This window comes from Sus scrofa, chromosome 9 (assembly GCF_054392235.1).
Source record: "Sus scrofa isolate SSC_HxYL_T2T_F1_AM1 chromosome 9, Sscrofa_HxYL_maternal_Yorkshire_Landrace_v2.0, whole genome shotgun sequence".
Lineage (NCBI taxonomy): Eukaryota > Metazoa > Chordata > Mammalia > Artiodactyla > Suidae > Sus > Sus scrofa.
This window is the reverse complement of record NC_139391.1, coordinates 118,769,624-118,785,673: the sequence shown is the minus strand read 5'-3', so window position 1 is coordinate 118,785,673 and position 16,050 is coordinate 118,769,624. Positions and strand designations below refer to the sequence as shown.

The 16,050-nt window shown below is 39.8% G+C and overlaps 1 protein-coding gene across 39 annotated transcripts in view; it reads right to left on the bottom strand.

Moving 5' to 3' along the window:
* Nucleotides 1-13,607, bottom strand: part of PRRC2C (proline rich coiled-coil 2C) — a 94,214-nt gene extending 80,607 nt beyond the window's left edge. For all 39 annotated transcript variants that reach the window (XM_005653740.4, XM_005653732.3, XM_005653742.4 and 36 more), the window contains exon 1: nt 13,404-13,607. The gene's annotated coding sequence lies outside the window, so the exon portion shown is untranslated. The remainder of the gene's footprint in view (nt 1-13,403) is intronic.
* Between the last annotated feature and the right edge of the window lie 2,443 nt (nt 13,608-16,050).

Below are 16,050 nucleotides of genomic sequence, written 5' to 3'. Positions count from 1 at the left end.
AGTAAGAAACAAAAGGACTTATATACTCTACTTGTATCACTTTTAATTTTGAAAAGCTTTTTATTATTTGGATGCTATTATGAATATTTTTATCTTACTATCTGTCTACTCTGTTCCTAAAAATTTAAAACATTAAGGCCTGAGGGTCAGTCTGCAAAAACAAAACTTTTTGAATAACACGCCCCTTTCTCTGTTTAAGGAAAGAGAAAGTAATCATATCTCTAAATTCAAGGTTCTTAGACTTTGAGCAATGCTAGTTAATAACTAGCATTTTTTGGAGTTCCTATTGTGGCTCAGTGGTTAACAAACCCGACTAGTATCCATGAGGACGCAGGTTCAATCCCTAGCCTCGCTCAGTGGGCTCAGTGGGTTAAGGATCTGGTGTTGTCACTGCAGTAGCACCTGGGAATTTCTTCCATGCAGCTGGCACAGCCAAAAACCAAACAAAAAAGGTAAGAGTCAGGCACACATATGTGTGACTGTGTGCATATGTACATGTACACACAGGGAATGATAAAACAAATATGGTAAACTATTAATAACTAGAGAATATGGATAAAGGACTAAGAAAAATTCTTTGTACATTTTTTACACTTCTGTGAGATTAGGATTACTCCCCTTCCCTCAATAAAGCTAAAAAAAAGCTCATCTGCTTTTCTCAAACATGTTCTCAATTTCACCATAATCGTTTTCACTAATCTCCAGTTTAAAACCCTAAGTAATCTTTGACATTTCTCCAACTTCTAACATAAAAAGGGACCCAAGTTCTATACATTCTAATTTAGTAATGTCTCTTGAAACCAAATTTTTATTTTAGAAATGAGCTCCAGAGATATTGAATATTGTAAACAAATATCAGATTGTGAATAAGAAAAGCTCAAAGCCCAAGTCACCAAAACTTACCAATGAGAAAACAACCTTAAAGAAATAAAACTTGAATCCGACTAGGAACCAAGAGGTTGTGGGTTCGGTCCCTGCCCTTGCTCAGTGGGTTAACGATCCGGCATTGCTGTGAGCTGTGGTGTAGGTTGCAGACGCAGCTCAGATTCCGCGTTGCTGTGGCTCTGGTGTAGGCTGGTGGCTACAGCTCCGATTCGACCCCTAGCCTGGGAACCTCCATATGCCGCAGGAGCGGCCCAAAGAAATAGCAAAAAAAAAAAAAAAAGAAATATAATAATGTAAAAAGCATAAGAATCAATGCACCATAGACTATAAAAGGGGGTTACTATGAACTGAATTGTGTCTCCCCTCACCCCCACCAAATTCACATGGGGAAGCCCTAACTAACAACATGATTGATGGTATCTGGAGACAGGATTTGGGGGTGAGGCAATTAGGGTTAAGTGAGGTGATGAGGGTGGGATCATGGTAGCCAGAACTAACAAAGATAGAGGAGATTGATGTTAACTTTAGAAAACAGCGTTTTATTTATCACTCAAATTCTAACTAAATTTTCCATTTAAAATAAAAGAGTGAAGACATCCACCACATTCCTCTGAGTTCTAGGTCAATCAGTGTTCACAAAATATTACCTTCCTAAAAAGTTTAATTTTGATTAACTCCCCCACCACCTGATTTTAAACACATTAATTAATCAAAGCCCTAGTCTTGATGTAATACTTAAATATAAAACAAATGAGAATTACAGAATATTTGAGGTTAAAAATTCAAAGAATGGTCAGAGTTCCTGTTGTGGCTCAGTGGTTAACAAATCCGACTAGGAACCATGAGGTTTGGGGTTTGATCCCTGGCCTCGCTCAGCGGGTTAAGGATCTGGCATTGCTGTGAGCTGTGGTGTAGGCTGCAGACCTGGCTTGCATCTGGTGTTGCTGTGGCTGTGGCATAGGCCTGCGGCTACAGCTCCGATTAGACCTTTAGCCTAGGAACTTCCATATGCCACGGGTGTGGTCCTAGAGAAAGCAAAAAGACAAAAAAAGACAAAAAAAAGAATGGTTGAATGGTTAATATAAAGTAATGTGGCCAGAAAAACTAATTAGACCTTGTCCCTTTCAAAGTCTTTTGTCGAAAACTTGAATAAAGACCTAGAAAGTAAAAAAAAAAAAAAAAAAAAAAAAATCTAGAAAGTAGGTACCACATAACACATCTGAAAGAGAAACAACGCATGCAATGACTCTAAAGATTTAAACAGGTCTTAGAGGGGTAGTTCTCTGATGGCCTAGTGGGTTGAGGCTCCTGTGTTCTCACCACTGTGGCTCTGGTTGCTGCTGTGCAGAGTAGGTTCAATCCCTGGCCCAGGAATTCCCACATACTGCCTGCATGGCAAAAAAGAAGAAAACAAAAAACAAAAAACAAAAACCAAGAGAGAACCTGAAATAAACGTTGCAATGCTCATAAAATAAATAAATAAATAAATATAGAAAGGTCTTAGAGGGAGTTCTCTTGTAGGACAGCACGTTAAGGATTTGGTATTGTCACTGCTGTGCCTCAGGTTGCTGCTGTGGCACCACCAGATCCCTGGCCCAGGAACTTCCACATGTCACGGATGCAAACAAAAAATAACCAAAATAAAATAAACTAGGTCTTGGAAGCTTTGGCAGAATTAAACTGGATTTAAGAATAAATAATTACATAGTCATAGAGTTCAGGAACAGAATTTCAGGAATTGTGGCTCACCAGGTTAAGAACCTGACTAGTATCCATGAGAATGCAGGTTTGATCCATGGCCTCAGTGGGCTGAGGATCTGGCATTGCCATGAGCTGTGGTGTAGGCTGCAGCTGCAGCTCAGATCTAGCACTGCTGTGGCATAGGCTAGCATCTGCAGCTCTGATTCATCCCGTAGCCTGGGAATCTCCATATGCTGCAGATGCAACCCTAAAAAGACCAAAAAAAAAAAAAAAAAATCATAAATAGAGAATACAGACCCAGCCTATTTCATATGAAACAGCACAGTATATAACAGCTAATAGTGTGACAGCATTGCTTTACAAAAATTGCTATTTTAATAGAAATCTAATGCACAAATATGGAATTGTGAGTTTCACTTGTGTTTATCACATTGTTTAGCATGTTACACTCAATCCTGAGCTTCATTAAGACAAACATTAAAAGGAAAAGAAAAAAAAAAAACTAAGCTGGATACGAAATAAAAACTTTCTCACTGCTCAGTTCACCCACAGCATTCTCTACTGCAACATTAGCCAAGCAACCCCAAAGAGCTGTGAAATGAAATGACAGTCAATTTTGCTGAGACACAAAATTTACATCCAATGCCATGAGGTATGTGAGAAAAGGATGCTTCTAAGAAATAGACATCCCTCCCTATCTCTCCTGCTGTTCCATCCCCAGAGTCTGTTTTGTGTTCTAGAGAAACAATAACTCTTGTGAAGAGATATATAACTGTTGCTTTGTGGGAAAAAAAAAAAAAAAAAAAGCGCTCTGAAAAAAAGCCAAATCCTGGTGCAGATGACGGAAGCCAAGAGAAAGTAAAGAGGTTTGAATGCTATTGCAGTGTTCAAATATTTCGAATTTAGAAGATTTTAAAATATGAACATTAAAGGCTGACTACAGGGTCCTCCTGGGTACCAGATACATTCAAGCGAAGACAAGACAAGACTTTATTAGAAATATTTTAAAAGGTAATTCGTGCTTTGAATGAGAGGTTGAACTGGTCACCTCCATCTCTAATTGTTATAATTACTTAGTAATTTTAAAGCTACAGTGACATAATGCCTATTTGCAGCAACATGACTATATCCAGAAATTACCATACTAAGTTAAACAAGTCAGACAAAGACAATGGTATCACTTATATGTAGAGTCTTTAAAAAATGGTACAGGAGCTCCCACTGTGGTGCAGCAGAAATGAATCTGACTAGTTAACATGAGGTTGGGGGTTCGATCCCTGGCCTTCCTCAGTAGGTTAAGGATCCAGTGTTGCCAGGAGCTGTAGTGTAGGTCGCAGACAAGGCTTGGATCTGAGGTTGCTGTGGCTTAGGCCAGCAGCTGTAGCTCTGACTTGACCCCTAACAAACTTATGGTTACCAAAGGGGAAAGAAGAGAGGGATAAATTAGGAGTTTGGAATTAACAGATACATACTACTACACAGAACAGATAAACAACAAGGACCTACTGTGTAGCATAGGGAACTATATTCAGTATCTTCTAATAACCTACGATGGAAAAGAATTATATATGGATCACTTTCTAATTTTCATATTATTATTACTAAAGTATAGTTGGACGTTCCCGTCATGGCACAGCGGAAACGAATCTGACTAGGAACCATGAGGTTGCAGGTTCGATCCCAGGCCTCACTCAGTGGGTTAAAGATCTGGCGTTGCCATGAGCTGTGGTGTAGATCGAAAACACAGCTCAGATCTTGCACTGCTGTGGCTGTGGCATAGGCCAGTAGCTGTAGCTCCAATTAGGCCCCTAGCCCAGGGAATGTCCCTGTGCCGCAGGTGTAGCCCTAAAAAACAAAAATAAAATAAAGTATAGTTGATTTACAGTGTTTCACTTTTTTTTTTCTTTTTAGGGAGGCACTTGCGGCATGTGGAAGTGTCCAGCCTAGAGGATCAAATTGGAGCTGCAGGAGTTCCTGTCGTGGCGCAGTGGTTAACGAATCTGACTAGGAACCATGAGGATTCGGGCTCAACCCCTGGCGTTGCTCAGTGGGTTAAGGATCCGGTGTTGCCATTAGCTTGGCGTAGGTCGCATACGCAGCTTGGATCTGAGTTGCTGTGGCTGTGGTGTAGGCCATCGGCTACAGCTCTGATTAGACACGTAGCCTGGGAACCTCCACATGCCGTGGGTGCGGCCCTAGAAAAGGCAGAAAGACAAAAAACAAAACAACAACAACAAAAACCAAACTGGAGCTGCAGCTGCCAGCCTATGCCAGAGCCATAATGGATCCTAGCTGCATCTGCAACCTACAGCACACCTCATGGCAATGCTAGATCCTTAACCCACGGAATGAGGCCAGGGATCAAACCTACATTCTCACAGACACTATGTCTGATTCTTAACCCACTAAACCACAGTGGGGACTCCACGAATCACTTCGTTGTACACCTGAAGCTAACACAATATTTTAAATCAATCACACGTCAACAAAAACAAAGAATGGCATCCAATATTTCTAAGATCATATTTGCCACTATAATAATGCTATGATTATGAATATCACCATATGTCAAATGCCTCTACTACAAATAGCAGTACAGCAAAGACATTAAAAATTGTCATTTTTAAAACAAAGTGTAATATAAATAAATCTGTTGGAGTTCTGATCAAAATAATAGAAGGGTCAGGCTATTCTTAGAAGCTAAAACATGTGAACTAAATTTCTGGGGCCAAGACAGCCTTAACAATCAGAAAAGAAATGTAGCTATCAAATCTTCTGTACTCTAAGTTACTGTTCTAGCAAAGTAAAGCTATTTGTCTCTCAATTATTTGATAAGGTGACTGCCAGAGCACTATTTTTGACAACTTGTAATATTTTAAAACTGTTCATATTACACAATTACTTCTCTTAAAACAGATTCAGTTTAAATCTCAGCCTTTAACACTTAGTAACTGTTTTTATAGGATAATTGTTCCACATGCACCTTATGGCATAAGCATTTCCCCCTAGTCATTAAATATAAATCTGGATTTTTAATTCCTCATCTGTGGGCTATAGCTTCTTTCTAGTGTGTTGTGAGATTGAAGTGTGTATAAGATGGTGTCTGGTACTTAATGAGCTTAATAAATGGTAACATTTCAAAACATATACATTGCAAACAGAAACTAAAGTATAAATAGTCTCTTAGTCAACTTTATTTTTTGCAAGGTAAGTATATTGGATATTACAGGAGAAAAAGAGAAGCATTCTCTTCAAGATGCTCATCCAGCATCATGAATTATTCTAAACCCTTTATATAACTAAAGGGCTACCTTTAAGGGCTAGAATCTGAAATTTAAAATTTTTTGTGTTGGAGTTCCCTGTGGCTCAGTGGGTTAAGGATCCAGCATTGTCACTGCTGGCTTGGGTCGCTGCCACAGAATAGATCCCTGGCCTGGGAACTGCAGGGGTGCAGCCAATCAATCTATCAATCAATCAACATTTAAGTGTAGAGAATTGGTTAGAATCTTTTCCCACCAAGCACTGGCTCTATTCTTCTGCCATTAAATCTTCTGTCTTGAAACATGTAAACCTACCATCTCTCTCTCCTACTTTCTACTTTCATTTTTTCCGTGTTTTCAAATTTGTCATAAATATAACTACACAATCAAAGAATTTTTTTTTTTTTTCTGGTCAGAAAATCAAGCAATTAGCACACACAGACTACTCCTGAGTTTTTAAAACCTTTTTCAATAGTTCTTTCTTCAGCAGGAGAAATACTTTCTGTCTCTAAAATGTCAAAAGACTCTGGTTCTAGGGTTGGGAGCTAATTCATCTTTCTACATTCTGTATCCTAATTGTGGTGCGGACTTCATGTAACTACACATATCAATACTTAAAGAATTGTAAATCAAAAAAATCCAATTCCCCTCCCCACCCCCGGGCCACCCCTATGGTATATGGAAGTTCCCAGGCCAGGGATCAAATCCAAGCTGGAGCTATGGACCTACGCCACAGGTGCAGCAGTGAAGGGTCCTCAACCCACTGTGCAGGGCCCGAGTGTAGAATTGGTGTATCCACAGACAAGCTGGATCTGTCTGTGCCACAGCAGTAACTCCAAAGGTCAATTTTTCTTAATCTAAATTTTAACACTCATACAGCAATATAACCAACCTTGAGGCTTTTGACAGAGATGTGGAACAGGCTCTGTCAAAAGCCTTATTTCAATAACATCTTTTCCCTGCTTTTAAAGTAAAATTCTTCTATTTGTCCCATTTCAGAAGTAATTGTTCACATTATGTTCTTCAATTAAAATGTACAAAATTTAAACCTAACATTAAAAACAGTAAAAATACAGGCACGTAACAACAGTCATATTGACAAAAATGTAAATTATAATCAGAACTGAAAAATTATAGTTTTTTTGGAAATTAAATTGTATTAAAGTTTACTCCTATAATCTCCTCTTTGAAAGTTGATAATCTATATATGGTATTTTAATATACTGTTTCTCAATTACCAGAAATATTTAACAAGCTACAATGCCATCTTTAAAATACACTGGATTGGTTACCTAGCAGTTAAAGATTGTCACTGCTCTGGCTCAGGTTCCATTCCTGGCGCAGGAACTTTCACATGCCATGGGTGCAACCAAGAAGAAAAAAAAAAATACACTGGATAAACTGGAATTCTACACTTGCTGTTGGGCAACTACTTAACCCACCTTGGTAAAAATTCTAAGCTTTTTGTTTCCAGTGACCACTTCTCCAGTCTCCCAATTGGTTTTGAGGTTGTTCTAAATGAACCCTTGATGTCCCCTCAAAGAGCCTTTCAGAGCATCCACTGGCCAACACAGGGCCCTGCGCAAATAGAAAAACAGTCTGGGAAGGTACAGTTACTCTTCTTGGTTAGGGTGCTGATGCCTTGGGAGGGCGGGCACAGGACTCTGCAAGCCTAGCATGGGCTGAATTTCAGTCCTTGCTCCCTTCTGCAGCCTGGCATCTTTGTGCAGTGCACAAATAGTACAACCATATACAGCAGTCCTGCACTGTCAGATTATTCATTAGGAAAGGAGGAAGGAAGATCAATCATCAACTTCCACAGATACCCATTCTCTAACTACATATGAATCCATGAGGGGATTTTCCAATCTCACTGGGAACCTATTCCTTATCTTCAACTTTCTACTTTTCATGGTTCTCTTTTCTGTTTTAAATGTGTTTAAGACTCATGTAATATCAAAGAATATTAAGTTCATAAAGTACAGAAATACATTTAATGAGATTTTTGTAACAATCTCTAAGAAAGGGAAACCAGTTTTCTTTCTTTCTCAGATGAATACAGTATATCTAAAACTTGAAGGCAAGTCACTTGCCCCCAAAGTTTAACAGCTGGCACAAACTGACAAAAGGACTAAACCTAGATTTTAAAACTCCTCGTCAAAAGCTCATTTTGAATATTCAACACACCTAAAAATCAAGAGGTCTCACTACTTATTCCTCCCTACTCTCACTACTTGATTTAAATTCTGAGGGTCACCATGGAACACTGAAGCCAAATTCAAGAGCCATTTCTCATCTACTTTTCTGAACTCTGCTACATTTGGCTCCAATGATTCTATTTTTTTAGATAATTCTCTTCCACCCTGATTTATTTTCTTTTCTTTTGGGGAGGGGGGTTCATACTCATGGTATGTGGAAGTTCCTGGGCAAAGGATCAAACCCATGCCATAGCAGTGACTCAAGCCGCTGCAGTGACAATGCTGGATCCTTAACCTGCTGCGCCACAAGACAATTCCCCACCCTGATTTCTGTAGTGATGTCTTTCTTCAATTACTCATTCCTGTTCTTCTTCTCTTGCCATAGATTGTCTTAGGCATTCTGTTACATTTCTGTCAAATAAACCCACTCCATTTTGCAGTTCATCATGGAAATGGTTGTTTCAAGTATGTAGTTGAGGCTCTAATTTATATATCAACCCCTGTAATGCTGCCATTTCTTATTTGATGAATCTATTCCATTTCTACGCTTTCATCACTTGTGGCCTTCATTAATTCCAACTGTTGCCTGATCCTATCCAATATTTATTTCTTATAGCAGTTATGTCCCAAGGGGTGGGATATAAATGACTACTGATGGTGTATTAGATGATTTTATGTGGTCCATAGAGGAATATTTAAAATTATTTGTTTATTTTAAGACATGTTCAGGGGGAAAAAAACTGTAAAATAATGATGTAAACTTTTCTTTTAAATTCACCTAATTAAAAGAGAGTAAGCTAAATTAAAATATTGACAGATGGTTTGAAAATAAAGTAAAGGAGTTCCCGTTGTGGCGCAGAGGTTAACGTATCCGACTAGGAACCATGAGGTTGCGGGTTCGGTCCCTGCCCTTGCTCAGTGGGTTAACGATCCGGCGTTGCTGTGAGCTGTGGTGTAGGTTGCAGACGCGGCTCGGATCCTGCGTTGCTGTGGCTCTGGTGTAGGCCAGTGGCTACAGCTCCGATTCAACCCCTAGCCTGGGAACCTCCATATGCCGCGGGAGCAGCCCAAGAAATAGCAACAACAACAACAACAAAAGACAAAAAGACAAAAGACCAAAAAAAAAAAAAAAAAAAGAAAGAAAGAAAAGAAAGTAAAAATTGCTAATGACTTAAGTTTGGTAAACAATGGCCACTGGAAAATACATGTAATATTGAAGTTAAGCACTCAAACTCTGGGTCAGTGATTTGAATCGCACTTACTAGCTAAGTAACTGAACAAATTACTAAATCTCTTTAGGTCCTAATTTTCTAGTTATGCAATGGGAATAAAATCCACATTCTAAGCTTACTGTATGGAATGAAAGCAATAATCCACAACATGTTCTTAGCTCAGTGTTGACAAAGTAAGTGCTTACTGAATATTAATAATTACAATTATTCTTAGTCTCTCCTGCCATCATGCCTTTACCTGTAATTAAATGGGCACTTGACTTATAATCTTCCATATATAAATTTTCTGTCAGGAATTTCCATTACCTACTTGTATATTTTTATCTTCTGGTATGAATACAAAGATCACATAACTTTTAACATTAATTCTTAAGACTGTGAACATACTGACAGCCATTTTCCTCTGATGCACTGGGCCTTACAAAATTAAAAGAATCTTTAATATTTACTGAATAAATCTAAAAACTAGGAAGGGTAATGTGATGCAAATAAACCTCACAATGCATAGTATACAAATAGAAACTATCTGAAAGCATCTGATACTATTCTAATAGGTAAATAAGGGGGGAGTGAAGGGAATGACAGAGTATTTTGTCAGTTGAACCTTAGCTGTGGGTCTATTCTTAGTATCTCCTAATCACATTCATTCAATAACATATAATAAACTGCAAGTATATGGCAACCACTGTAAAAAGTGATAAGGACATGGAAACAGTTTAGTAAAGAAAACAAACAAATATCAGAACACAGACAAGTACAGAGTTCCCTGGTGGTCTAGTGGCTAGGATTCAACACTTTCACTGCTGCAGCCTGGGTTCAATCCCTGGCCCAGTAACTGAGATACCACATCAATCTGCTGCACACCATGGCAAAACAAAACAAAAACAAAAACAAAAACAAAACAAAACCAAGTAAATAGAACACTAATAGATAATATGTTGTGTAAATAATACACAATAGGTTTTTTTTTTTTTAAATACTAGATATGCTCCACAAATGCTGATTATGTTCTACCCTCCTTTAATGTAGAAGCACCACATATGGGTGAATACATTATATTACACTGACAGAAAAAACTGTACTGCTATTTTGTTCAACTATATGCTAATAACCACATAAAAGTTTCTGTCTGCCAACTAGACAACTGCTGAAACTCAGTAATAGTCCTTGTTTGGTCTGATTTCCCAGCAAATACGAGCACACACAGGCCCAGAAATGTGACAGGCATTTTGTCAATCTAGAGCAAAACAATAACTAGAAATATACCTGACAAAAAGGTCAGACTATATTTAGCCTTTGAGGAGGGTGGGACACATATGATAAAACAATTACTTAAGTTACCCTCTGTATAGAGAAGACCTTTACCCATTTTGACTAATGCATCTATGGCATTACTGAGAATTTTTAAATGTTATGACTCAAAGCTAACTTACTAATTCTCAAGACTTCTAGGCAACACTTAACTTAGACAAAGATAAGCTTTCATTTTGTTACTATATTCATAAGGTGACAAGTCTTGCTTGATTGAAAGTATCTTAGTCATAACTCACCCAGACACAACTTTTGGGTTTTCTTCATGTAAGAATAGAGTTCTATACCAATTTGTGTTAACATTTTATCAATGATCAATCTGTGCCTTACACAAGATATGGCATAAATAGCAAGTTACTCAAACGACTTACAAATTGGTGTTTAGGGGATAAGAGTAGGAAGGAGACCACTTGGAGGGAGAGGAGGACATAGTACAATCTTCAAAGACATTTTACCAGTAGGAATTGTGGATTAAGGAGTAGAGAGGGGACAGAGGGATTGGAAGGCGCTAGAACTCTCTATTTCAGCTATGTGCAATACACTGATTCCAGGGGTACTGCCTCTAGAACATGAAGAAATCTTTAAGAAGCAAAATCCATTTATATAGGTGTAAAAAAAAAAAGGATATTTAAGGCTAAGAAGCCTAAAAAAAAGAAAAAAGAAAAAGGAAAGAAGAAAAATTTTTTAAGTTCCCAAGAAATGTATACACCATTCAGAGAATTATACAGATTACCTACTGCTTAAAAGACAGTGTTTACTTCTACCAGTATCCTGCCATTCTCCTTCCACTACTAGTTGACCTTTTACTATGTACTGAACACAGAAAAAAGCCCTTTACATACATTATCTTTTAAAATTCTACAGCAAGCCTTTGAAAAAACTGCTGTTATTATCATCATCACCATTTCACAGATGAGGAAATATTTTATCAATAATATAGACCAGATATCAAAAATTTTTAATTATCTATCATACTATAGAATTTTTCTCATCTGGGCTTTAAATAAAAGAAGGTACAAAAATTAGCCTCTATCCCATAGCCAGAGTAGCTATAATCTTTGTTACACCTTGCAACACTTTAACCTTCACATGCAACAGTGTTTCTATACTGAGTCAAGCAAAACAAAAACATGGTTAATAAGGCTTTATCTTAGTTAACTATAGCTCACAAAATTACAAAGAACAGGGAGACAGTTTGACAGCTTACAGCATCCCCTTTGGGTTTAGACAATATGGGTTTGAATCTATACAGCACCATCAATAACTGCTGTATGACCTTGGTCAAACTACTTTTTCTCAGATTTCACTTCCTCATCTGTAAAATGGGGATGATAATAGAACCTCCCTTAAAGGCTTGCTATAGGATTAACGAAGAGAATGTGTGTAAAGGGCTTTTTCTGTGCTGAGTACATAGTAAAAGGTCAACTAATGGAGCAGGGAGAACAGCCACATGTAGAAGCTTACTAGACCAAAATACAAAAAATTCCAATGTAGAAAATTCCATTGTAGAAAAGTCAAATTACTATTTGACTATACGCTAAAAACTCAAATTTCTCTTTTTTTTTTTTTTTTTGCGGGGGAGGGGGGGGGAATCAATGCACTTGAGGTGGGCCAGAAAGATGCTGCAGTGCATCTGTGACACACACCTAAAAAATGGCTCCAGTCAGAACAGCATCTTAACTACCAACAGAGGAGGTTAAATTTACTTTTAACAAATGCTGGAGTTAGCCTTGGTGTGCACTTAAGTATCACTCTATAGTTTTTATTTGCAAGAGTATACTATCAAACTCTTAATCAAGAATGCTGATTCTTCTGGTGCATTCCAAATAAAAATCCTACGGCACAGCCGCCTACTGTACAATTCCAAGTACCCTGGCGAGCTATCAATCTATGGACCTAGGCTGAAGATCGGCCAATGCGGAAATCCGGGTAGCTTTAGAAGCCAGCAAACATCAGGCATGTCGGAAACCTCGAAAAAAGCTCAGATCAAGTCAAAACAAATATACATCCCTTTAAAGGTATTAGACGCATTCCTCTCCAGCAAAGGAAGACTTCATTAGCGTTCTCACTGGCCCTCCCATGCCCTTTCTTCAAGTCCTGAAGTGGGGCTTTTACCGGAACATCAATACTGGAGCTATCTATCTCAAAAGACAGAAAGATGCAGAGTGGGATTCATCATGCAGGTTAGGGGATGGAGAGGCCTAGGGTGAGAAAAGACTATCCGAACCCGCCTTTGGAGTTCGGGCAGCACGTCTCTAGCGGAAGTAGGACTGGTCCTGATTCCCCCAAGAGCCTCTCACCGAGTCCGGTGTTTAACCCTGTCCCTCCCGCACATTTCTCACGGCAAATTTCACCCTCCCCATACACGGAGAAGAGGTAGGCACTGAAGGCCTTAGAGGAGCCCTGGAGTTGTTCAGGGGACGCAACCCCACGCCAGAAAGCGACCTCGCACCCGCCTGCCCCACGGGAAGGAAACTCCCTTCCTTTACCCGGCAACGCACATTAATTCCCCACGCCCTAACCCCCCAGGGCCTGGGTGGGAGAAGACCGACTGTCCGGAACTCACGCTGCAGACCACATGGGGCGGGTCTGACTCGGGTTTCCCGCTCCCCGAGCTAGAGGCCGAGGTTTCCCAGGCACAGAGAAGAGGGTAGCCAAAGAGAAGGGGATGCCCGGGCCGAAGGTCCTCGCCACAAGTCTCCCCAGTTTCTGGGCGCCAGGGTCGGGGTGAGCTCCCACGTCCCAGGGCGCCCTTCGCCAGCCCTCCCGGATGGGGCCCGCTTTGATCGCAGCTCCTACGCCCTCGCTTTTCTTACCGGCCAGGGTGAGTGTCAAGCTGAGTGTGTTTGCGCACGTCTAGGGGCTCCGCCGTGCTCTGATCAGGGAAGGGGGAAGGGAGACTGGGGGTAGGGGGCGGCTGGAAGGACCACGCGACGCGGAACCCGAAGCTGCAGATGGACAAACCGCCAAAGCACTTTCGCTGCTTCCCAAGAGGGAGATAGCGAGCGAGAAAAAGAAGCAAGATGGCGGCTAGCCAGCCCCTACGTACGACGTCATCCGGCGGCGTACGTAAGGCAAATCCCCGCAAGACCGCCCCTCGGCGCAGAGACGGCTGCATCACGTGAGGTCTCCGTGGCGGCCCAACCCCGGCGGAAAGCGACGGCGCCTCTTGCTGGACGGAGGGAGTTCCTACAAGCCGAGCTCACGTTACAGGGTAAAGGTTTCGCCAGAGATCTCTCAAGGAACTCTTGAGACCTCGGTTACAGGTTGACATGTCTCAACGAAATGAGCACACTTGTAGGTGCTGGATAGGTGTATGAATTGGTTCGAACAGCAGTTTGGCAGTGTGTATCAAAATTGAACTATGCGGGGAGTTCCGTTGTGGCTCAGCGGTAACGAACCTGACTCGTATCCATGAGGACCGGGTTCCATCCCTAGCCTTGCTCAGTGGATTACGGATCCTGGGGTTGACGTGTGCTGTGGTCTGGGTCGCAGACCTGGATGTGACCTGGCATTCCTGTGGCTGTGGTGTAGGCCGGCTGTGGCTCGGTTTGGACCCCTATTCCGGGAACTTCCATGTGCGGGTGTGGCCCTAAAAAAAAGACAAAACAACAGCAACAACAAAAAACTATGCATAATCTTTAACCTTGACATTGGCAAGATCTTTGTACTTTCCAGAAATGTACATACATAATTCAGAATATTCATAATACAAAAACCTGTCTGTTGATAAAGATATATATAGATAAATGCAGTATGATACATTCATATTGTGGAATGTTTTGAAGCCATTAAATTCAGAGTAATGTTTAAAGAGCAGGGAACTGCTTAAGATGTAATATGCTTATGCCATAAATATGCTATAAACACACACATATATGCATATTCAGAGAAAAAAGACTTTAAAATGTACTCAGATGTTTACAATAGTAAACTTGTTGACAATAATTTTCTTAGAGCCATCGGATTTTTAAAAATATGATTTTCAATAATTTGAAAATTTTTTGAGTCATGAAATTATGAGAAACAAATGATAAATGTGTGCATATTAGAATATATATAGCATGTGTTTAAGATTTAAAAGGTATTACATATTTTTAAGCCTTTAAAATAAAACAAACAGGTGTTAAGACCAGTTCTGCTTATTAATTGCTGTGTAATATGAGTAAGTTAACATTTCTTCGATGCAGTTTTCTCACTTTGTAAAATATGTCATTCAGTTTATTTACATGATTTCTCCAAGAGTGCCAGCTCTTTGGTACAGCCACTGAGATGACAGATAGTAAGATTCACTCATGCTGAGTTTTACCAGGCAAGTGTAATGTAGGGGGTGATGATGTCTGTAAGTGAGGGACTATAGTGCTGATAATATTGTGTTTAAACACATGATGGATGTGTAGTAAATGGTACTTTGTATCCACTTTATATATGATTTACAGTTTATTTTATTGCCAGCACCCACACCATGTGGAAGTTCCTGGGCCAGGTACTGAGCCCTAGCCACAGCAGTGACAACACCAGATCCTTAACCCTCTAAGCCACCAGGGAACTCCCATATTTTAGATCTAAGGCTAACCTGCCACCTCCTCTCCAGGTCTGAGCTATCTTCTACCCCATTATGGTCATGGAAGTGTCACTGTAGCAATGTTAGAATAAGTAAAATAATAAAGAGAGGTAAATCATAAGCACTCAACCCCCACCTCATTGATATCAATGATCTTTTGAAATGGAAAATCTTGACTGATATAGGGCCATTGTGGTCAGGGAAAGGCCTGCTGACTGTCTCCGAGCAGACAGGGAAGCATTACTTTGGTGAGTTTTCCAGAACACTCGAGGATATGGACTAGAGTGTCTTAGAACAGAAATACCTTTCTTTAGCAATGTAGAACAGCTCGTATGAGCTTGCATTAACCAAGGTCACTAGACTGATATATACAACCAGAACAGTAATTAATTTCTGAGTTATAATTTATATCTCTGAAGACTCGAGTACTCCAAAGCTAGTACATTTTCTTTATTTTTTTTTATTTTCCCACTGTACAGCAAGGGGGTCAGGTTATCCTTACATGTATACATTACAATTACATTTTTTACCCCACAAAGCCAGTACATTTTCTAGGTAGACAAACCTACTCAGGGAACCAGAGTTGTTATTTGAAGGCTGCTTGTTAAGCACAGATTCAGAACAAGTGGAGTTGTGTGTATAGACTGTTCTTGATTCATCTATCCTCATGACAGGACAATTTTTGTCCCAAAGATAAAAATACTCAGTTTCCAATGGTCACAACTTTCTACATTGATCTCGAATACAGTACAGACATCGTGCCATACTGTTGATTTGGACCTCTTCTCCCCTGACAGCACTTGGATGGGCACTGGCCCTGAAGTGCCCCCTATGCTCTTTTCTCTGTTTCCATGACTACCCAAACCTCTTAGCAATATTCTTTTTTTTTTTTTTTTTGC